Genomic DNA, 18,448 nt, shown 5'->3' with positions numbered 1-18,448 from the left:
GCCTTCCTGGAGAGGGGTGCGGTGCCTGGGCACCGAGGAGGGCACAGTGACACCGACACGGGCACAAACCTCCAGGAAGGTGGTGTTGCGTTTCCAATGAGGAAGGTACGACAGCACAATGGGACACCTACCAGGCTGGGGAGAGGCACCAGGGCCTCCAGGCTGACATGGGATCAGACAGACAGACAGACAGACAGATGTAAGAAGCCCTACATGTGGGAGCCACTGTAACCCTATTGCAGGACCTCTCTGTCTGAGGATCTCCACATGGGTGTGTCAGGAGGGGCCTGAGTCCTCTGGAAGTCTGTGCTCTCCTGTACCCCCCACACCCCTCCCCACTATGCCCACTGCACAGGGCGCCAGGGGCTGCAGTGAGTGGATGGTCGAGTCTATGCACCCCTACTAGGTCCCAGGGGAAAGATCCAGACTGCTGAGCAAGCTGGTGCCTTGCTGCCTTCAAGGCTCAGAAACAAGAAGGGAGCTGGCCATGGAGTGAGGGCCAGCACTAGGCCAGCACTGGGGCTCCAGGAAGGCTTGGGACCTGGGAAAACATAGCTTGCCCTACATGTTCATGCCTCCCACAAGCCTCCCTTGATTCCACTCTCTGCTCCCTCCCCCACTGCCCTGTGTCCCTGCGGCTGTCGTGAGCATGCACTGAGTAACACTAATTTGAACTTTCTTAATTTGCCCTTTCTCCTCAGTTAGAATTAGCACTTGAGTGCAGAGATTAGAAGCTCTGGGCTTTGTCTCCCTGCCCTGCTTCTGTTCACTGTAAGTCCCTGTTTATTGCTGGTGTCTGCCTTCCCTATGTCAGGGTCATTTTAACCCTGAATCTAATAGGAACTACAAAAGGCACTTTACACAAGAAGGAAAGCTGTAGCAGGCAGAATATCACTTTGTGGTGGAGATAAGGACCATTTCCTCTAGACTGTCACAAATTCTTGGTGACAATGAAAGCCTATCTGGGATGAACATCTGGGGCTCACCAATGTCCTGGTCCTCGTCTAGTCCTGAGAGTGTAGAAGACTGACTTTCAGGTCTCCCTGCAGATGGGCAGGGCCATGTGGCTAGTTCCAACCAATGAAATGCTAGCAAAAGTGAGTGTGTCCCTTCTTGGTGAAGGCTATGGAAAGTACGCTGCCATCTGTGTCTCTCCTGGGCACAGCAAACATGAGGCTTTGTGCAAAGATGGCAGGCCACCTCACCTGAGGCAGCAGGCACTGCCAAGCCACTGCCCGGAGACAGTGGCCATGGAGAGCTGCTCAGACTCTCCGCAGTCCTGGCCTGAGTGAGGATTCCACATTGCAGCAGGTTCTAGGTAGGACATTGGAGTTGTCTGTTAGGCAGTGTGACCTAGCCCAACCCCACCCACACTAATTTCACTGAGAAGAAACTGAGCCTCACTAAAGGTAAATGACTTGCCCAAGGTCACAGAGCTCAGAAGTAAATGCTTCAAAGCTGGAACCCAAGTCTTCTGACTCAGCCCCAGGCCCAGTCCCAGACCAGTTCCTCAGACCTCACCTACCCAGCCATTTTTGGTTTAGAGCAGATGGCTAACTAGTTCATATTCTATAGGCCCCTAGGGTCTCCCAGAACTGTAAGCTCATCTTGGGAGGCATGGAGTATGTGTCAGGTGGGGAAATCTTCAGCCACCCCAGGCCTCTGAGTCCAAAAGGGCCCTATGAGGAGAAGATGCCCTTGAACTTCTGGTCTTGCCTATACCCTGGGTGAGGGCCAGGACAGGGCACACTGATGGCCCACCCCCCACTGCCCACATGCCCAGAAACCAGGCTAAGGTTTACCTGGCCAGGCTCTAATTCACACCCAGCAATTATGCCCCGAGAAGCCTGCCTGCTAATTGCTTTTGCTATTTCTAGACTCTGCCCCCTCCTGATCTATCCTTCTGCAAAGGACAGAAATAACCTGGCCCTGGGAAGGTGATTATCATGGAACACTTCCAGCTTCGGCAGATGCTCAGCAGCAAGATTTGGGCCCTGACTCAGCTGGTGGGTGTCAGGCGTGGGACCACAGGGAAGGTGCCTGCCCCCTGGTAGGGGCACACATGGGAGCTCCAGAGCAGCCTGTCCCCCTCCTCCTATGCTGAGTTTGACCCCCTGAAGCCCCCTCTCTCAGTTCTCATGGTCTCTCCTGCACTTCATCCTTCTCCACCATGGTCTGCAGCTGTTGGGAAGTGTCTCAAAGAAAGAGGCCCAAAGAATCAGTTTCTGGGTTCCGACTTCCCATAGCACTGGTCCCCAGTTGTGCCTTCTCCCACTTCTGTTAGTCTCCACTGTCTTTGGAGAGGAAATAGGAAGAGTTAAAACAATGTGGTTAATATTTGCAAGCACTCTTCCAACTCTAGGACCAGATGAATGACTTCCACAGAGTCCCCACCCCCCAACTCACTGTTCTTTGCAGCCCTGACTCCAGCTCAGGTCAGAGCAAACCACGAAGCAGAGCCGATGTCTGGGCCTGTCTGGAGGCTGTCCCTGCCTGCAGGAAATCCCAAGGGAGACCCAGTTTTTATTCCGGTCCTTTCCCCAAGTCTGCTCTGATGAATCTTGGAGCAAAAGTCTGAGTTGTGGTGAGAACAGAGAGCATGCCAAGTCATCTCCTGGGAATGTCCTTGTAGGTAAATGCCATCCTTCTTACTCTTTTTTAAAGAAATTATTTATTGATTTGAGAGAGAGAGAGAGAGATTTGTTTTTCCATTCACTCGTGTGTTCGTTGGCTGATTCTTGTATGTGTCTTCACCAGGTACTGAACCCACAGCCTTGGCATTTCATGACAATGCTCTAACCGACTGAGCTTCCTGGGCAGGGCCCTTCTCATTCTTGCTTTCCTCAGCCAGCATCCAAATCAGTGGTCCCTTTGGAAGAATGTCAGTACATGGCCCGTCCCCCTCATCGATCTAGAGAGACGCAAAAGCCAGTCTGTCACTTCAGACCCAGGGCCCTCTTCTCTGGTGGAGTCATTTTATCCCTTGGAAATGCACACACTGCCTCCCAGAACTGTTTAAATCAGTCTGGAGATGGGACCAGAGCTGGGAAAAATGGGATGTCTTTCTTCCTGAGAAGATACTCATTGAAGACTTGTCACCAGCCATGACATGTGGTGAGCAATTAATCTGGGGGGACTCCCTGCTTGTTGCCATTCATGACTCCTGACCTGAGCAGCCCCCCTTGCTTCAAAGGCTCATACCCTCCCATCCAGAAGACAAGCCACTCTGTCATACAGCCAGTTCCCTGGGAGCAGCAGAGGCTCTTGCAGCTGGGGGTGAGCTCCCCAGGGCCTGGTTTTGGTGACATAGCCGAGTGAGGCGAGGAGAAGAGGTGCAGAGAGAAGTGGGGCTGACATTGTGCAGCGATTGCAAGTGCCATGCACTCTTCCACATGGAGACTCGCTGCAGCAACCCTCTGGTTCAGTCACTATTATTATTCCCATTTTTGAGATGGGGAAACCAAGGCACAGACAGCTTAATCAAATGGCTGAGGACACACAGCCCACAGTGGCAGAGCAGGAGTCAAATCCAGCCAGTCTTAACTACATGGGTTTCCCCTGGGAACCCCAGGGGGCAGGCAGGAGGGAACACATTGGAATCAGGCTGATGGGGTCTGAGCCAGTGTCCCCATCATGACTGGTACGTCCTAAGGCAAGTCACTTCCTCTCTCCTTAGTTTCAGCCTTCCCACCTATGAAACAGGAATAGTGGTCTCCACTTCAAAGCATGGTCATGGAGACTGGATGACAGAACACCATGCTGTCTCCTGACTCCCCGAGCTGCCCTGCTCCCCAGCACCCATGCCTGCTTCGCACCCATGTGGAGTGTGGGTAAGCAGTGCCCCACTGGTGATTGCTGTGTATTAATTAAATTGTCGTCTAGATGTGTGATAGTTTCCTAGGCTGAAGGATAACAATTAGAACTGAACAGCCTAGAGATTTGGAACCTGAATCAATGGTGACTTTCTCAGAAGCAGCAATGGTGCTCCCACTGGCAGCGCCAGCATCCTGCCCGATACCTTGAGGTCCAGGTGTTCAGAGGCTAGCTTACCCTTCCACAGGGGTCTCTGGGGGTGGGGGGCATGATAGTGATGTGGCTGCAGTCTACCCATGTCCGGGCAGACAGTCCACAGACAAGCTAGAGAGTATTTTATGTGTTCGGTTTGAGGAAGATTTACTTTGCTCATTTCTAATTTTTTCATGCTCTCATTAAAGTAAGTCATGAGCTGTTGAACAAAGAGCTCAGGGTTGATGGGAAGTAACTCAAACAAGTGAAGAAAATGGGGGGCCCAGTCATGGTGGGTCGGCACCATAAGCTCCCTTCTGTGTCACTTCACCTCTCTGGACCTTAGTTTCCCCAGTTACATGGCTAAAGTGTTGACTCAAGCCAGGATTTAGGGGTTTTTTTCCTAGCTCTTATTTTCCATGTTTTTAAAATCTATAATCAAGTGAAGTTTAAAGGCAAAGTAAACACCCTTGGGCCCATTTGCAGCTGAAATAGTCAGGCCACCTTCTAAGGTCTGAATTCTGTCGCCTCAACAGGGGCTGAGGATGGTCTTCCCAGGCTTGGAGACCAGACCCCAGGCTATCTCCTGGCAGCTGCTGATCAGAGCAGATGTTTGCTCTCCAGCCCTGACTTCTTTCTCTCAGGCCTGCCTCTTGGGACGTCTTTGGGATGCTGATTTCAGAGAAGGCAAGCTGCGAGACAGCCCCAAAGACACCTCCTGGGGAAGGCAGTAGATGCCCGCACCACCTGCCTGTCTCCGTGGCATTGCCTGTCGCTGCAGTCTGTCACAGCAAAAGCAACTAGCTCTGCTGAGGTTGGCAGGAAATCCTCTCTAGAGCTGGGATGTGATGAGAGATGAAAGGGAAGCTGAGATTTTTGAAGAAGAGTCATTTTGGTAAAAGGAGGCTTGTGTGAGACTTTTGGGAACTGTGAGTTCTCTGTCTTGTGGAACTCATGGTCGGGCGGCATCTGTCTCTCTCAGCAGCTGGAACCCAAGGATGGGGGGGGCTTCTATCGTGGTCCTGGCTGAATTAGGAAGGAGAGTGGGAGAGTTAGGTCGGTGCAACACAGTTGTGCTTCTATGGGCTGTCTACGTGCATTTCCACCCCAGGGAAGGGGGAGAATATTCACTTTTCTTCCAAACGATCCCGGGCTCAGACCCCAACCCTTTTTCTCACAGGCTGAGTTATGTCTCTGAGCCTCCGTTTCCTTAGCTGAGAAATGGGATGATGAGGGCATCTGCCCCTAGGCATTTGAGATTGAGTGAGAGGAGGGTAGTAAGCTGCTGGTGCAGGGCTGGTGGGCAGGCCCTACACGGAGGAGAGTGCCAGGATCCCTCCTCCTCCATGCCCTCCACACCTGCTGCCTGCCACCAAATGCCCGTCGCTTATTTCTTCTCATCTCGTTATAAAAATCTACCCTTCGCACATATTTTCCTGACCATTAAAAATTTTCCCATTCATCTCTTATGTTTCCATTAATTTTGTAACTTTTTTGTGTAGCTATTTTCTCCATTAAAATACCTATTCTCCAAAATTCTCTCATTCTCTCTCTCTCTCTCTCTCTCTCTCTTATCTATCCATCAATATTGTCTGTCTCTCCACAACCACGTTAAGACCTACCTCATTTGTGGAGGCACACATATTTCAGGTAGATCCATCAGCCCACATGCAGTTGAAACCTCATTTTCAAAGGAGTATTTTGCTCATGATAATGGTGCAGAGGACAGCAGGCCAGCAGTGGGCCGTGGTGGCAGGCATTTGGGAGAACAGGCTTTTAAAGCCAGAAATGCAGAGCAAAGCTGCAGAGCCAGGATAAGCAGGGTGGTTTGTCCTGTTTCCCCCTAAGGTCAGCCTCCCTAAGAGTCACCGGGATGGAGAGGGTCCTTCCTGCTCAGAGGGTCGAGGGCCCCATTTCCAGGGAGGAGTCCCTCACACTTCTGCACTGCCACTCCTGCTCCCTGTGGCTCTGGGCACTGGGCCTGGCTGACCACTGCAGGCTCCCAGGAGCTGGGCACTGAGAGGGCATGAAACTGGAGGGCTGCCCCTTGACAGGCTGCACACCCCTTGACAGGCTGGCTCCTCAGGGCTGCGTTCAGGGCTGCGTGCTGCTTGTCGGCTGTCTGTTTTATGGGAGTGCTTCCTCCTTTCACACTTTGCTTTCTTTCTCTTTTTTATTATGATTTTTCTCCACCTCTCCCATCCTCGTCAGATCTACTGCCTCACCATCACAGCCACACGTTGTCACAGACGTCCTCTCCGGGCAGCCGCTGTTCCTTCCTGTGGTCCCCAGAAATCCTGGCGTGGGTTTGGGGACCTTGCCTGGGTCTCCCTCTCTCCCTGCCCCCACCCCACACTGTGGGTCTGGCCTTCATGCTGGGTATCCTGCTGGCCCATCCAGTCTGGCTTAGTTCCGTTTCTACTTCCTTTACTACAGAGTTGATTTTCCCATTCAGAGTCCCCGTCCTCTTTCCCATCTGTTTACAGTGCTGACTTGGTTCAGTTCTTGTCCACACCAATGGGCACATGTATCCACTTTCCCCTTTGCTGTCTATCACTGCAGGCTCCAGGGTGAGGCAGAGGCCAGGAAACAGCTCCGTCTCTAGGCAGTGGAGAGGACAGGGTGGGAGGGCAGGGCTGGGAGAGGGCTGGCTGGTCAGATGGGCTGGCCCCCATCCCTGTGCTCACTTGCTGTGGGACCTGGGCCAGTGTCCTCTCGCTGAGCCTCTGTTTCCTGACCTGTGACATGGGAGATTGGGTCATTTGTTTCTAAGGTGCAGGGTCCACCTTTCACTCTGTGTGCATAGTAATGTCAAGATTAGTGCCAGGGAGAATGGAACGTGGTGACACAGAACTGGACTATGCACACACAGACACACTCACACATGCATGGCCACTCCCAGATCAGAGCCAACAGCATTCTGCTTTGTGGGCATGTGATGTGTACTGATATGTAAAAAGAATGCAGTACAAGGCAACTGAGCACTGTCTAGGGGGCACAGGCTTTGATGGAGGAATCTGATTCAGGGGACTCAGGGGACTCAAGGGACAGGGCATCACAAGGACTGTCCTCGTGACAGGCTCATCAGTTAGGAAAGGATGCGTGCACAAGTGTGTGCTTCATGCCAGTCTGCAAGGTCTTGGTCATGGTGCCAGTGAGGGGGTTTGCCCATCTGTGTGTGGGGGGTGTGCACCTGACCCTGGCCACACAGGCCTGCTGCTAACCAGGAGCTGCCACCTCTGCCACTGTGCCTCTAGTCACCCCAGTCCTCTGTCCTGGGGGTCTCCAATGTACCTGTGGACACTTGCAGTGGCTCTGGTCTCCAGATACGCCACAGAAAATACCCCAGGGAGGGGGTACTCAGTCAGGATGTGCCTCCATAACCGGTAGACCTTTCACTACCTGTTAACTTGGCCATTTCAAGTCTCGACACCCAGGGTTTTGGGAATCCAAACATAACAAACTTTTCTTTTTCCCCAAGGAGGGACTCAGGTACTGTTCATCTGTTGAGGTCTGTCATGAGCTCTTCAGGCAGCTGGCCCACTGCTTCAGTCCTGTGCCCACAGATAGTGCCTGGTTGCCTCGCAGTGCATTCTTTTTATATATCAGTACATATCACATGTCCACAAAGCAGAAAGCTCTTGGCTCTGACCTGGGAGTGGTCGTGGTGTGTGCAGAGGCTTACACCTTCCTTGTGTGACACGGGTGCCTGAGGAGGGGAGCCGACCTGCCCTTACAGGTAACCAATGGCCCCTGTCCCACCTCACTTCTCCCTAGTCCTACTCTGTGATTCCCAGTGCCCCGGGAGCTAGGCCTGCTTGGAAATGCTTTCAACTCCTGGTTAAGACACAATCCTGTGGAGTCTCCTCCAGAGAAGTCCTCACACTAGAGCCCATCCAGGAGCTGACCAGGGCAGCCACTGTTACTAAATGGGGTGAGACATGCTCAGTAGTGGGTCACTGCAGTGAAGACTGAAGGCACGGTTGGCAACTCCTACTTGTCACTGGGGCAGCAGAGACTGTTCTGGAAATGCTTCAGAAAGAGTGGACTCTCACAGCCTGGGTTTCAATCTAGGCGCTGTCACTTTCTGGTATAACCTATGACGATTGAGTCCCCATCTATAAGAAGCCCACCATGAAAGCAGACTGAACCAAAGAATAAGTGAGGAGCTTAGAGACACATTCTGGGGGCGCTGGGCAGCAGCATGCATGTAGGAGATGGCAATGCATGCACAGGGGCTGGCTAGGTGGCCCACTCAGGAAGAGGGCTCTCAGGGGCTGGAGCAGAGCCAGTGAGTCTGCAACATCCTGAGGGTTGCATATGGAGATCTCGAGCTCCTGTGAGGGGCTACATCAGCAGGAAGGGGGTTGGGAGCATGGGTACTGGAGAGCTTGTCACAAGGCCAGGGACACTTGCAGTGCTCAGTGGGTGAGGGGAGTTCATATTCACTTCATGGCAGGTTGGACCCTCAGCCAGGTGCTACCTGTATGCTTCCCATTCCTTCCTCTGGCCACCACCATTGCTCACCTTGGAAGGTGAAAACCTGGACCTCCACACTGGTAGGGGAACTAGATCAAAGTCAGGCTGCTGGTAAGCAGTGGAGCAGGGATGAAAGTCCAGGCCAGCAGGCTGGCTATGGACCTGCAGGGATCCTAGTCACTGAGGGCTTCAGGAAGGCCTGGATGCTCCCCTCCCCACTCCCAGCTGGACAGCGATCACTGCGTAGTCTGACAGGAGCACACTAAGGAAAGGTCAAGACTGGTGTGGGTTGGGGAGTGGGGGGTGGAGGGAGCCTTCTCCCCCCTCTTCCCACTTCCCTTGCACAGGGGCACAGGGTGAGGATGGTGATGGATGAGGCTGGGGGAACGCAGGCAGGTTTGGGTGCCTGATGGAAAGAGTCCCTCAGGCTTCCTGAGATTGTCAGGCTGAGGAAATGCAACTGTTAAGAAAACTTGCAAAACCTGAGGAATTTTCCCCAGACCCACTGCCTCTGTAGGAGAGCAGACAAGGGGTTCTCTTGTTTATTGTCCAAGGGGGACAAACAACCTGTCTGCGCCATCCATTCTGGAATGTTCCGGCTCTGCTGTGTCAGGCATGTTCCAGGCGAGGACTCTAAAGCCCAGCCAGGGACCTGCTGATGGCAGCACCTACTGTGACTGTATCACTCCTCTGCCTGGCCCTGCAGACCCCCACACTGAGGACACCCTCCCTCCTGGACCCTGTCACCCTCTCTTCTCCCAGAGTATGGGCTCTTCTCTCCAATGGCTCTTGCTTGCCCTCTCTGGAAAGGCCTGCTGTGCACTGGCTGCCATCACCAGCTTTGGGAGTAGACATGACCCAGTCTGAGCTTGCCCACCCACTAGTTCCATGGCCATTGGCAGGTTGCATACCCCTTTAAGCCTCAGTTTTAAAACTGTAAAATACAAATTAATATCTATGGCCCTGGGTGGTCCATTATGGAATCAGTCAGTTCCTTCCTTCCCATTTTTCCAGGCCTAGCTCAGTCATCTCTTCCTTGAAACCTACCTTGACTAAAGTACCTTGGATTGTATTCGTTTGCCTTACTTGAGAAATCCTTCGGGTTTGGGTCTATTGATTTAGCCAATGAATCCAACTAACGCATCATCTTGAGCACCAGTCAGGGCCAGACTCTTTTCTAAGAGTTTCTTCAGTGGCATCCTGGTGTCACTGGGGATGGTCTCATCCCCCTATGTGCCTGTTTGTACCTGCACACCCAGCACAGTGCTGGGCACTGATCAGGGGCTCAGTAAATGCTTCTAACCACTGGGAGACTGGTTAGCAGGGATCAGTGGGAGCTATTGGACAATGACAAAGAAGTAGAGCCCACTGTGCTTGACTTTAGGCTCCTGAAAAATAAGCAACCCCCCAAGGTAATGTCCAGGAGCATAGTAGGTATTCAATAAATCATGTTCTGGAATCTGTGTTTCCAAAGACCCTGGGAGGATGTCTACCCTAAACTCCCCTGTTCTAAGTGAGAACCTTTCCTTAGCATCCCTCCTTGAGTGTTGCCACCCTTTCAGACTGTCCCAGAAGTGGGAGGAGGCTCATTAAGCACAAATAAGCCTATTTGTTCTTGTTATTGTAGGCAGCCAGGGAGCACTGGGGAATCTGTCATTGGTCAAGATGGCACAGGGGAAGGTTCTTACACTGAGTCCCCTAAAAGCTAGCAAGATAATTGGATAGAGGAAAAAAAGGCCTCTTGTCCCTATCCCTATAAGAATTGTAGGCTTGAGCAGGAAGTGGGTAGTCTTGGAGTCAGGAGCTTACATTCTCCTAGGTCTGCTGCATCTGAAAAAACCTCTTTCCTTTTGCACCAGCACCTGTCTCATGAGTTTGGCTTTCACTGCTGCAGGCAGCCAAACCTGCATTTTTGGTAGCATTTACACACACCTTAAATGATAGGAGTTTTTACAACCTCAACTTCCAGGTGCCATTTCTTATTTGACCAAATGTTCAAAAAACCTAAAATTTCTTCCTCATAGCAACTCCTCAGATGCTCTAAGAATTCTACTGAATTCCTCCTCTTGAATCATGTCAAGCTTAGCTTGTCATTCCCCAGGCTTCATCAGAAATGTTTTCAGACCCCTTTGCTGCCCAATTTGGTGCTGAGACAGCATCTGGCCGTGCCTGGCTAGGGCAGTGGGCTGTTACTCCACCTCAGGCACTGTGTTCTGCAAATGCAGCCCGAGGAGGCATTGCCTTTTTCTTTCTTCAATCAATGGCTGGAACATCACATTACTATATGCCAATGCACATATTTTGCCAATTGAGGACACATGAGGACCTGTGTAGAAGAATTATGATTAACTGAATAGAAAAGGTAACATATAGCCAGCTTTTGGGAGAATGCATTGATATAGTTCAAAGGCATTTGAAATAAGTAAAATACCTCTTTTTATTTCTTTTCACTGTGGTAAAATATGTGAGTCATTACCTAAAATACAGTATTTTAATGATTATGTACAGTCAGCGTTCTGTGAACATCGATGCCGTCCATCTCCAGGACATTTTCCATCTTCCCAAACAGAAGCTGTGTCCCCATTAAATGACACCCCACCCTCCCTCGCTGCAGCCCCTAGCTATCAGTGCTCTACTTCTGTCTCATGAGTGAGGCCGCTCACACGGAGGGAACTGCATAGCATTTGTTTGCTGTGACTGGCTTATGTTACCCAGCTTGTTGTCCCCAGTGTTCATCCGTGTGGCAGCATGTGTCAGGATCTTCTTCCTTTCTAAAGCTGGATAATATGGTAACATTTTGTTTATCCATTCACTCACTGGAGTAAACTTAATTACTTTCATCTTTTGGCGATTAGGTCCCTACTTTCAGTTCTTTTAAGTATATACCTAAAAGTGGAACTGATGGATCAAATGGTAAATCTTTGTATAATTTTTGATGGACTGTGATATTATTATTACTATTATTATTACTACTACTACTACTACTACTACTACTACTATTAAATCCTCACCTGAGCATATGTTCACTTATTATAAAGAGAGGAAGGAAGTGAGAGGGAGTGGGGGAGAGAAAGTAGGAGAGAGAGAGAGACTGAGACAGAAAGAGAGATATTGACATGAGAAACATCTATTAGTTGCCTCCTGTATGCACCGCAAACAGGGGTTGAACCTGCAACCTAGGTATGTTCCCTGACCAGAAAGCAAACCCACTATCTTTTGGTGTACAGGACCAGGCTCCAACCAACTGAGCCACCAGGCCAGGGCATGGCTGAGATATTATTTTCCATAGCAGTTACATCATTTTACTTTCCCACTAGCAATGCACAAGGGTTCCTATTTCTGCACATCTTCAACAACAATTATTAGGTTCTGCTTTCTGATAATATTCATCTTAACGGGTGTGAGGTGTTATCTCTCATGGTTTTGATTTGCATTTCCTTAATTGCTACTGATGTTGAACATCTTTTCACATCTTTTCACATGCTTATTGGTTAACTTTGGAGAAATGTCTACTCAAGTCCTTTACCCATTTTTGAATTAGGTTGTTTCTTATTTTGTTGAGTAAAATACTTTTAAAAATAAGAGTAAAGATATTTTTCATAACTTTGTTAAATTATTTTGTATTTTATTTGGTGCATATAAAATATTAAGAAAGAAAAGTTCTTGTCACTTTACTAAGTGTGGTTTTAAAGGAAAAGCACTGTTTTGACAAGAAGAAGAGAGACTCAGAATATGTGTAATAGAAGGAAGTTCTCAGATAGAAGAAAATTCCTTTTCAAGTAAAGTACAACCAGTGACAGAGACAAAACAAATGCCCTGGCTGAGAGTCCACATAGCAGCCTGAATGGACGTGTGGTGCTCACCATGCTTGGCCTGCTAGGAAGAGCACAGACTCCACTGAAACTGAAGTTCCAGATAGACAGCAAGCAAATTATTAGTGTAAATGTATCCCAAGTATTGCAGACAGATACTTACACAGAAATGTTATTTTTCTGTAATTAAAATTTAATTGATATTTTTTTAAAAATTTTAAAATAAAAATTGTATATACAGGCAGCAGAAGTAATGCCATTAAGTGTGGTTGGTAAGGTATGTGAATGTCTCACAGGAGATGGACATCAAGTTGAACATTTACCTAAAATGCCATACAGTGAGCTTAAATGTGATATTATGTTACACAATTACATGCTTATGATTATGTAATCAAAGATTTTTTATAGGACTTCTAGCCAAGATGGAGGTGTAGACAGATAAACTTTGCCTCCTCATACAACCAAAAGAAGGACAACAACAAATTTAAAAACAAAAAACAACCAGAACTGTCAGAAAATTGAACTGTTATGGAAGTCTAACAACCAAGGAGTTAAAGAAGAAACACTCATTCAGACCAGCAGGAGAGGCAGAGATGAGCAGCGAGAGTGAAGAGGACTTGCAACAAGGTGGGTGGCTGGTGGCAGAGGGACTGGGCGATCCCACATTTGTGTGCAGATAAACCAGGAGGAACAACTGGGGAGTGAGACAAACCATACAACCCAGGGTTCCAACGCAGGGAAATAAAGCCTCAAACCCTCTGGCTGAAAAAACCTATAGGAGTTGAGGTGGGAGGAGAAATTCCCAGCTTCACAGAAGAGTTTGTTGGAGAGACCCACAGGGTCCTAGAATAAACACAAAACCACCCATCTGGGGACTCAGCACCAGAAGCACCCAATTTGTTTATGGGTAGTGAAGGAGATGATTGCAAGCCAGCCAAGAGCTGAGCAAGTGGCATTGTTCCCTTTCAGACCCCTCCCCCGCATACAGTGTCACAATACAGCAACGTGGATTGCCTGCCCTGGTGAATACCTAAGGCTCCACCACTTACTATGTAACACGTGTGCCTACACAGAAAAAAATATGGCCCAAATGACAGAACAGATCAAAGCTCCAGAAAAAATAAAACTAAGACATGAAGAGATAGCTAACCTATCAGATGCAGAGTTCAAAACACTGATTGTGGGGGGCTCTTCCTGCAGATCCCCACGCCATCCACCACAGATGAGAATAAGTCTACCAAGACATGTATTCTGCTTGGGGAGGAAAGGTGGATGGAGAAGGGCCTTCTCCATCCCAGTCTCTCAGAGGAGAAGGGCCTTGAGCCTGTTCCTCAGTGGGCCTTTATTGGGTTCAATTTGCATAGGAATACAGGTAAAGCTCATCAGTCATTGCCAAGCAGTAATGATCAAACAATAGATCACATTCAAAAAACTATGAGGGCTTATTCTGAGTCAGGGTCAGATAGCTAAAGGACCATAAAACTTTGGGAAATAAATTCATTTTATGCTTGGACCTTTATCAGAAAATTGAGAACGTTTTCAGCAAAGCAGGTTTCACAGGATTTTATGCATTCTTTCTTAGGCCTGATCGCCCCAGGCAACTGCCCATTCCTGCTCAGGGCTACACTACCCTCCGGCATTGTTTCAGGCTTAAGTCAGACAGGGGAAGTAAGGCAGCCAAGACATTAGGAGACTTCTTACAGACAGAATGAGGACTCAGGCTATGTCAAAGCTGAGGGGTGAGGGTCCATCATCCCCTTTTTCTATGGCCCCCCAAGTCCTTCCCTGAGGGCCCCTTCATGACCATGCCTGTCTTAGGTCATCTCTCCTTTGAGGAATCTTACATATCATTGGCTAACCAGTCATCCACCTGGAGCCAAGCAGGGAGAAGCAAAAGGGGCAGAGGAGGTGCCCCAGCTAGGAAGATAAGCTTTGTCTCCTTAGTGGCTTATGGTCCCAAGGTCTTTTTACTCAGCCTTAGCCCAGGGAGGTTATAGCTTCTGAAACCAGGCAGAGCCATTTCCAACAATGGATAATCAGGATACTCACACAAACGGTTGAGTATAGTTGCAAAATAAAGGAAAAAGTGAAGGCTATGCAAAGTGAAATAAAGGAAAATGTATAGGGAACCAACAGTGACAGGAAGAAAACTGGAACTCAAACCAATGGTTTGGAACAGAAGGAAGAAAAAACATTCAGCCAGAACAGAATGAAGAAACAAGAATTCAAAAAAATGAGGAGAGGCTTAGGAACCTCCAGGAAAACTTTAAACATTCCAACATCCCATTGCAGGTTCGATTCCCAGTCAGGGCACATGCCTGGGTTGCAGGCCATGGCCTCCAGCAACTGCACATTGATGTCTCTCTCTCTCTCCCTTTCTCCCTCCCTTCCCTCTCTAAAAATAAATAAATAAAATCTTAAAACAAAAACAAAAACAAACAAACAAAAAAACATTCCAACATCAGAATCATAGGGGTGCCAGAAGGAGAAAAGGAAGACCAAGAAATTGAAAACTTATTTGAAAAAATAATGAAGGAGAACTTTCCCTAACCTGACAAAGGAAACAGACTTTCAGGAAGTCCAGGAAGCTCAAAGAGTTCCAAAGAATTTGGACTCAAGGAAGCACACACCAAGGCACATCATAATTACATTAGCCCAGATTAAAGATAAGGAGAAAATCTTAAAAAGCATCAAGAGAAAAGGAGATGGTCACCTACAAAGGAGTTCCCATTAGACTATCAGCTTATTTCTCAAAAGAAACCTTGCAGGCAAGAAGGGGCTGGAAAGAAGTATTCAAAGTCATAAAAGGCAAGGACCTACAATCAAGATTACTCTATCCAGCAAAGCGATTATATAGAATGGAAGGGCAGATAAAGTGCTTTCCAGATAAGGTTAAATTGATGAGTTCATCATCACCAAGCCCTTATTATATGAAATGTTCATGAGACTTATCTAAGAAAAAGAAGATCAAAAATACGAACAGTAAAATGACAACAAACTCACAACTATCAACAACCAAACCTAAAAAAAAAACAAAAACAAAGATGAACTCAGCAAACAACTAGAACAGGAAAAGATTCACAGAAATAGAGATGACCCGGAGGGTTATCAGTGGGGAGGAGGAGAGGGAGAGTGGGGCAAAGGGTACGGGGAATAAAAAGCATAGATGGTAGGTACAAAATAGACAGGGGGAGGTTAAGAACAGTATGGGAAATGGAGAAGCCAAAGAACTTACATGTATGACACATGGACATGAACTAAGGTGGGGGAATGATAGTGGGAGAGGGGATACAGGGCAGAGGGAAATAAAGAGGAGGAAAAATGGCACAACTGTAATAGCATAATCAATAAAATATATTTTAAAAAACTGTTTATGTAATAAAGTCCACTAAATTGGAATTTAGTGGAAAAAAGTGGTCTTGGTACTAATTGCTTTTCAACCAGGTTGCAGAAGGAGCTCCAGACTCAGAGAGAATCCCAGGCAGGGCCAAGCCCCTTGTTTGTGGGTTTGTGTGTGGGGTCTCTGCCCACAGCAGTGCACTAGCGGTTGTTTTACTGGAGCCGCCTAGCCCTTGCCGTGTGGAGTTCTCATCTCTGCTGGGTGCTCCCTCTGGGTGCCCCCCCCCCACATATAAATACACATATATTTAATTCTCACATGAGGATATGTTTATATGTTTGCTGACTTTAGAGAGAGAGGGAGAGAAAGAGAAACATCAATGTGAGAGAGAAACATTGATCAGTTGCCTCCCGTACTCACCCAGATCAGAAATGGACCCAGTAACCTAGGTATGTGCCCTGACTGGGAATTGAACCTGCAACCTTTTGGTGTGCAGGATGATACTCCAACCAGCTGAGCCACCTGGCCAGGGCTCCTCTGGGTCTTTTAACTGAGCATCTGGTCCCCTCATTCTGGGTGTCCCATGGGAAAGAGCTGAACATCTGGAGCTCTCCTCTGAAAGGTGGAACACAGTGGGTGTGGGAGGTTCCTAGAGGTAGACTTGGGGCTCTTAGAGAAGACAGGGATTCTGGATTGCAGCACAGCAGCGAGGCCAGAAGAAGTCAGAGCCAAGGAAGAGGGCAATGATAGAGACAGGATGCCTGGGCTGGGAGGTGAATGAGAGGAAGGGGAACAGATCCCAGGGCCCCAATGCCAGGGAGAACCACACAGGAGGCAGTTGGGTGTTTAGACAGGAGCATAGGTGGGAAACGGGGGTTCTTTTTTTGGGGGGGGGGGTGGTTTGGAGCCCTGTAGCCTTCATTACACAGAGACATGGGTTACTGGAATGATTCAATGGGATCCTGTGGTAGGATCCTGTGGGCATGGATTTTAGAGTCAGAAGAACCTGCTTTTCAGCTCCAGCCCCATTAGTGACTGTTGGGATTCTGGGTGAGTCCTTCAAAGTCTTCATCAAGTGTCCTCACTGTCAAAGTGGGATACAGATGTCTACACTGGGACTTGGTAAGGGTCCAAGGGAGAAAACGTGCTCTGATCTCAGTGTGGTACAGCCTGTCCCTCCCTCCCTCTTTCCTACCTTCTCAAGGCTCAGCTTCCCTCCACCTCATCACCCCCTCCCTTCCTGCTTTCTCCTCCCTTCTCTCCCTCCCTCTGCCCATGCCCACCCCCTGGGCTGTGGCATTTTTCTGGTATATCCACAATCCATTTCTGGCCTCCCAGGTAAAAGCCAGACTTCATATGCTGTACCTGTATCTGTGCCGGCCTATTCGTTCTTTCTCACAGTGAAATCCTTCAGGGTTCACTCCGACAGCCCCAACTACTCCGCTTGCTGGAGAAAACATCTCCATAGCAACCAGTTTGCTGCTTTGTCCTTCCTTCTCCAAGCAAGAAGCTAAGGCCGCCAGTCTCCAGACACCTGAGCTGCTGCTTGCTTTTAGGGAACAGGCCAGTCCCCTTGCCTAGAGGTTTCCATGAGACCTGCATGGTGATTTCACTGGGAGTGGTTCAGCCAAAGAAACAAAATAACTTGGATTCCTCCCTAAGATGCCCCAGAAATGAAAGTACTGTGCCTTCTTTGCAAACCAGGAAGGTTAAGAGAGGGTTGCAGGACAGAATATAAGTGACATTGTTGATGAAGGACGGTGCCTGTGACCCGATCTGCTGGAAGTGCTGTGCCTCCCCAAGGAAGTGGGGAGAAGCCACAGAGAAGGAGACAATAAAAAAGAGAGACATGTCTTTATTCTGAGCCAAATTTTAGCCAGTTTTAAACAATGCAGTTGGCTTTGGAGGCTCTGGAGTCCCCAGGGGCCTTCATAATGGAAGCACCTTGCCTCCTGCCCCTGCCTCCTCCCCTTTCTCAGGGGCCGCAGAGGGACAGGCTCTGCAGAGAGAGCCTGTGCTATGCTGTCTGGCATTGCACTGGAGCTGGGGGACTTGCTCAGGTGACTCTCTGAAGCAGATGCTGAGCATACCATACTCACAGGACACAACATGCTTTCTCATGCCAGCACCTGACAGGTGGGACAAGAGCTGGGTTCCTACCATACAAACCTGCAGAGTCATTGAAGAGGTGATCTTATGAGATATGATTTGAAGGTGTAGGTTAGGACACAGGAAAGAAATGGGAACCACCAGATGCCAGCAGCAAGAAGGCACTGGAAGCCAGCACTGTGAGAATATGAGAAGACACTTCAGTGACCACATGTGTGCACATATGTGTCTATGAGTGTGCATGTGTGTCCATGTGTGCGCACTAACTATGCAGGGACAGGGGAGCACTTTGTGGGCCTCTGCAGGCCAAGTCCTCCTTGCAGGGAAGCACTTCCCCTGAAGGGGGAACAGGAAGTCAGCTACCACCCCAGGGCCAGGGAGAGAACTGCTCTTCCTGTGATTGGGGTGGAAGGCCTCCTGTGTGTAGTTGGTACCCTGAGCCTCCACTCTTTGCTGGTTTGGAGCTGGAATGCAGATCCTAGGTGGGTCAGGATCCCCAGCTGAGCAGTGAGCAAAAACTTGATTCCGGGTCTGGGATACCCTGAGGTTTTCTAGGAAGAAGCTAATAAAAACTTTGGTCATGTAGGATTTTTATCAAGTAAAAAGTCTGTGTTGATTAGGAGCTCATGATAGTGATGCCAAGCATGTTCCATCATTCTTCTATGAACTGGACTCAGCAGCATGAGGAAGGGGTGTCCTGAAA

The sequence above is a fragment of the Phyllostomus discolor genome, chromosome 13 (assembly GCF_004126475.2).
Source record: "Phyllostomus discolor isolate MPI-MPIP mPhyDis1 chromosome 13, mPhyDis1.pri.v3, whole genome shotgun sequence".
Classification (NCBI taxonomy): Eukaryota; Metazoa; Chordata; class Mammalia; order Chiroptera; family Phyllostomidae; genus Phyllostomus; species Phyllostomus discolor.
Note: the sequence above shows the minus strand (reverse complement) of the source record.